Source organism: Schistocerca piceifrons, chromosome 1 (assembly GCF_021461385.2).
Source record: "Schistocerca piceifrons isolate TAMUIC-IGC-003096 chromosome 1, iqSchPice1.1, whole genome shotgun sequence".
Lineage (NCBI taxonomy): Eukaryota > Metazoa > Arthropoda > Insecta > Orthoptera > Acrididae > Schistocerca > Schistocerca piceifrons.
This window is the reverse complement of record NC_060138.1, coordinates 644,348,805-644,355,044: the sequence shown is the minus strand read 5'-3', so window position 1 is coordinate 644,355,044 and position 6,240 is coordinate 644,348,805.

The window sequence follows — 6,240 nt, the reverse complement described above, 5'->3', positions numbered from 1 at the left end:
GGAAACGAGAATATCACAAAAACAGTTTCGCAACTGATGCAGTTGGAGGAGGAATACTCAGAATTTATAACATTCACAGATAAGATCGAACAATTCACCACACTGATGAGTATTGCACTTAAGCCGGCTCGCAACGAACTGACTTCAAGGTATAGGAACGGACAATGACGCACTCACAACCCTCTGGTAGCAGTCGTGTATCAAACTCTTAGCGGGGTATGTCACACCCAACCTCACCAGTTACGTTTTAAGTTGAAACAGTATGTCTAACGATATGGTCTTCGATACAACTTTGCAACGTAAATGTTTCATCACAACTACCAGGAAAAGAAAAACTATTGATTTATATTCTGTGAGAATGAAATCGGTTCACATATAGTAGTTTACCAGCGAGCAAGCTCTCGGCGTCCTTGGTAATTCATTAAAATTAGAGCTGTATAGTGAAGGACTAGTTCAAACGAGTGGTTTCGGGAAAGGAACTCTTGGGAGCAGTTTATCCTTTATTAAATTATCGTTTTTTTACCCCTCAATTTGCCTACCTGCAGGAAATTAGAATGCGCATGCACGGATCTCCCCTCCCTTGGCACTGGTTACAGCCAACAGCCAAGGCCTAAGCGTCCGAAATTTTGAACTCGCAACTGTGAACTATGCGAACTGCATCGGATCGGAAGACCGAAATTGCTCCCTTAGTTTACTGAAACTGAGGAGCCAAAGAAACTGGTACACCTGCCTAGTATAGTGCAGGGCCCCGCAAGCACGCAAAAGTGCCGCAACACGGCGTGGCATGGACTCGACTAATGTCTGAAGTAGTGCTGGAGGGAATTGACACCATGAATCCTGCAGACCTGTCCATAAATCCGTAAGAGTACGAGGGAGTACACATTGCAAGGCGTCCCAGATATACTCAATAATATTCATGTCTGGGGAGTTTGGCAGCCAGCGGGCGTGTTTAAACACAAAAGAGTGTTCCTGGAGCCACTGTGTAGCAACTCTGGAATTGCCCTAGTCCGTCGGAATGCACAATGGACATGGCTGGATGCAGGTGATGACACAGGATGCTTACGTACGTATCACCTGTCAGTCTATCGAGACGTATCAGGGGTCGCATATCACTTCAACTAAACTCGCTCTACACCATTACAGAGCCTCCACCAGCTCGAACAGTCCCCTGCTGACGTACAGGGACCATGGATTCGTGAGGTTGTCTCCATACCTGTATACGTCCATCCACTCGATACAGTTTGAAACGAGACTCGTCTGACCAGGCAACATGTTTCCAACCATCAACAGTCCCAAAATGCGTACCATCACGTTTCCGACTTTGATAAAGGTCGGATTGTAGCCTATCGCGATTGCCGTTTATCTTATCCGGACATTGCTGCTCGCGTTGGTCGAGATATGGAATCGGTGGGTTCAGGAGGGTAATACGGAACACCGTGTTGGATCCCAACGGCCTCGTATCACTAGCAGTCGAGATGGCAGGCATCTTATCCGCATGGCTGTAACGGATCGTGCAGCCACGTCTCGATCCTTGAGTCAACAGATGGGGACGTTTTCAAAACAACAACCATCTGCACGAACAGTTCGACGACGTTTGCAGCAGCATGGGCTATCAGCTCGGAGACCATGGTTGCGGTTACCCTTGACGCTGCATCACAGACATGAGCGCCTGCGATGGTGCACTCAACTACGAACCTGGGTGCACGAATGGCAAAACGTCATTTTTCCGGATTAATCCAGCTCCTGTTGACAGCATCATGATGGTCGCATCCTTGTTTGGCGACATCGAGGTGACCGCACATTGGAAGCGTGTATTCGTCATCAGCCATACTGGCGTATCACCTGGCGTGAGGGTGTGGGGTGCCATTGGTTACACTTTTCGGTCACCTCTTGTTCGCATTGACGCCACTTTGAACAGCGGACGTTACATTTCAGATGTGTTACGACCCGTGGTTCTACCCTTCATTCGATCCCTGCGAAACCCTACATTTCAGCAGGATAATGCACGACCACATGTTGCAGGTCCTGTACGGGCCTTTCTGAATACAGGAAATGTTCGACTGCTGCCCTGGCCACCACATTCTCCAGATCTCCCACCAATTGAAAACGTCTGTTCAATGGTGGCCGAGCAACTGGCTCCTGAGAATGCGCCAGTCACTACTCTTGATGAACTGTGGTATCATGTTGAAGCTGCATGGGCAGCTGTACCTTTACACGCCATCCAAGCTCTGTTTGCCTCAATGCCCAGGCGTGTCAGGGCCGTTATTACGGCCATAGGTGATTGTTCTGGGCACTGATTTCTCAGGACCTATGCACCCAAATTGCGTGAAAGTGTAATCACATGTCAGTTCTAGTATAATATATTTGTCCAATGCGTACCCGTTTATCATCTGCATTTCGTCTTGGTGCAGCAATTTCAATGGCCAGTAGTGTATATTAGCGACGTTTGAATGAAACAACTACGTTCCTAGATGTGGCTCTCGTCTTACAGACAGCAGAGAGTGTGAGATTGGCGGCTGATGACGGACTGGAGGGTTTCCGTGTGGCTGACACTGGCGCGGCTTACCGAAGCAGACTGCGTCAACGTTCGGCTGCGGCCAGCGCGGCGTGGCGAGTGTTGCAGCGGTGCAGCGCTGCGGCCGGCGGGCGGCGGGGGAGCTGCTCTGTAGTCTGTAGTGTACCGGAACACCGCAGGTCAGCAGCCATAAATCCCGCCGGCCTGAGCAGCGCGGCGCGGCACGGCGTGGCAGGTCCGGCAAGCTAGGCCGGCGCTGCTGGCGCCCTCGCCCGCGCCCTCCGCTTTCTCCTCCGTGCCGCACAACAAGCGACACGCAGCTGCAAGTACCGAGCGGGGTGGCGCAGCGTTTATACACTAGAGTCGAGATTCCTTTTCGAGGGAACGAAGGCTCAAATAGCAGTCCACTAACCCAGATATCGGTCATTGGCAGGTGAGGCAATTTGTGGGAATGGTTGCTTGAACATGGCCAGCCCCATTTATTTCTCCATCGTACACTACTGGCCATTAAAATTGCTACACCAAGAAGAAATGCAGATGATAAACGGGTATTCATTGGACAAATATATTATACTAGAACTGACATGTGATTACATTTTCACGCAATTTGGGTGCATAGATCCTAAGAAATCAGTACCCAGAACAACCACCTCTGGCCGTAATAACGGCCTTGATGCACCTGGGCATTGAGTCAAACAGAGCTTGGATGATGTATACAGGTACTGCTGCCCATACAGCTTCAACACGATACCACAGTTCATCAAGAGTAGTGACTGGCGTATTGCGACGAGCCAGTTGCTCGGCCACCATCGACCAGACGCTTTCAATTCGTGAGAGATCTGGAGAATGTGCTGGCCAGGGCAGCAGTCGAACATTTCCTGTATCCATAAAGGCCCATACAGGACCTGCAACATGCGGTCGTGTATTATCCTGCTGAAATGTAGGTTTTCGCAGGGATCAAATGAAGGGTAGAGCCATGGGTAGTAAACTGCTACGGTCGCAAGTTCGAATCCTGCCTCGGGCATGGATGTGTGTGATGTCCTTAGGTTAGTTAGGCTTAAGTAGTTCTAAGTTATAGGGGACTGATGACCTCAGATGTTAAGTCCCATAGTGCTCAGAGCCATTTGAACCACGGGTCGTAACACATCTGAAATGTAACATCCACTGTTCAAAGTGCCGTCAATGCGAACAAGAGGTGACCGAAAAGTGTAACCAATGGCACCCCATACCATCACGCCGGGTGATACGTCAATATGGCGATGACGAATACACCCCTCCAATGTGCGTTCACCGCGATGTCGCCGAACACGAATGCGACCATCATTATGCTGTAAACAGAACCTGGATTCATCCGGAAAAATGACGTTTTGCCATTCGTGCACCCAGGTTCGTCGTTGAGTACACCATCGCATTCGCTCCTGTCTGTGATGCAGCGTCAAGGGTAATCGCAGCCATGGTCTCCGAGCTAATAGTCCATGCTGCTGCAAACGTCGTCGAACTGTTCGTGCAGATGGTTGTTGTCTTGCCAACGTTCCCATCCGTTGACTCAGGGATCGAGACGTAGCTACACGATCCGTTACAGCCATACGGTTAAGATGCCTGTTACCTCGACTGCTAGTGATACGAGGCCGTTGGGATCCAGCACGGCGTTCCGTATTACCCTCCTGCACCCACCGATTCCATATTCTGTTAACAGTCATTGGATCTCGACCAACACGAGCAGCAATGTTGCGATACGATATACCGCAATCGCGATCATAAGAACGTTTCACCAGGCAACGACGGTCAACTGCTGTTTGTGTATGATAAATCTGTTGGAAATTTTCCCCATGTCAGCACGTTGTAGGTGTCGCCGCCGGCGCCAACCTTATGTGAATGCTCTGAAAAGTTAATCATTTGCATATCACAGCATCTTTTTCCTGTCGGTTAAATTTGGCGTCTGTAGCACGTCCTCTTTGTGGTGTAGCACTTTTAATGGCCAGTAGTGTATTTCTCCATCGTAATATGCTTCTTCTGATATGAACTCGGTCTCTAATGCCTCATATGTCGGCAAGACTTTTAAATGTACCGCTCCTCTTTTCTGTCGTAGGCAGCTTGCCTTATAACGTGTATTACGTTTAATATTTTACTTCTCTGCTGAGCATCTGATATCGGCTGTCCAGGGAGGATGACAAGTTGGGTTTTCGGAAAATGGAGTTATAAAAAGCAAAATTATTTTATTCTGTAACGGACGAAAGTAGGTTTGAACTGATGACAATCTTCGGCTATGTGCTACAATTTTGTTGAAAGAAGCTCCGCGGTCTACAATGAACGGTAGTATTTACGATGCTCGCACTGGCATTATAGGAACTTCATTTTGTGGTATTTTGCTAGATGAGGCAGAAATTGCTTGCACGTACGTGAGATTTGCCACAAGCATGGAAGGAGTAAATTTTCTTGTCCACTCTTTCGCATTAATAATCACGCGGTTAAGTCGTATGGCATAATCGGTTGGGAATCCCTCAAAAGGGATGTTCAGCCACCAGGGGATCTACTGTTTAACGTGGAGTTCGAACCGCCTGTCGTTCCTGGTATATCTTCACATAATCAAGAGATGATGGCTCGGATAAAAGCAGACTGAAATATGCTACGTCCTCCCCAAGATTCGATGCCGCACGCGCTCTACCACTAGACCACCAAGCCCGACCGTAACGCAGTAAATTCACGCAATTGGAATGAAGTAAGGCAACCTCAAGTTAGTACTGAAAGGAGTTACTCTGGATGATTTTCTGGGGTTGACTCATCCGTCCTTCCTCCGGACTGTGACACCTGAGTAGGAATGAAACTCGTATGAAGATTCTCGATGACAACGAAGGCAGTGATTTTAGTAAAAGCACCGAAGGCTTACATCAACGACACGAGATGGTGACTTCAACTGAAGTCTTACTCACTGCAAGTCCATTGTCTTAACCATTGGTGACGCGCCTTGTTCTGCCGTGTGAGAACGACGTGAAGTCCGAAGCACCGCTTTCGTTGATATTCTTCTATTCTTCACAGACGTAAAACCCTCTCCAAGGCTTTGCACAACGCAAGCATCGCGTATTGTTAGCTTGAGCAATATTTTAGAGAAGGTTGTTTGCATTTCCTTACTCCACCGTGTGGGTCATAGTCCCGATTTGTGGGCGACGATAATGTGTAATTGTAGAGAGCAATATTATTTTTGTTTTACTGTGGTTGATTACATAATGAAAGAAATAAATGAACTATCTAGCCGACGAAATGAATCGATATGAACAGTACTTTATCCTTTAACTCCATTGCGCATTACACGTAAGGGCGTGTTTTAATGCAAGACTTAGGTGCGCAGGATGCTGCTGATCTGAACATTGTTCCTCTGTTCCCTTTTGTAGTGAGATTCGTGCAGCGATTCTATTTTCTCATTACAGTGAGTCGGAACGGCTGCCACTACGTCCAACATCGAACGAGGTGACGCAACGACCAAGGAGCTAATACCGTATTTGAAAGAAAATATTCGCCGTCAGTCTTCTGTTTCATCCGATCTTCTATCCGTCTGTAATGACTATGAGGTTGGCGTGATATAAAGGTAATGTCCCAGCGTAGTGAATTAACAACGTGAACCAATAAGTCACGCTTTGTCTACTTGTATGTTCAGTTACCAGCATCCAAACGTTATAGTCACTTGCAAGACGCGAATTGTTAGTTTTGCGTAACCTGAATGTATTACG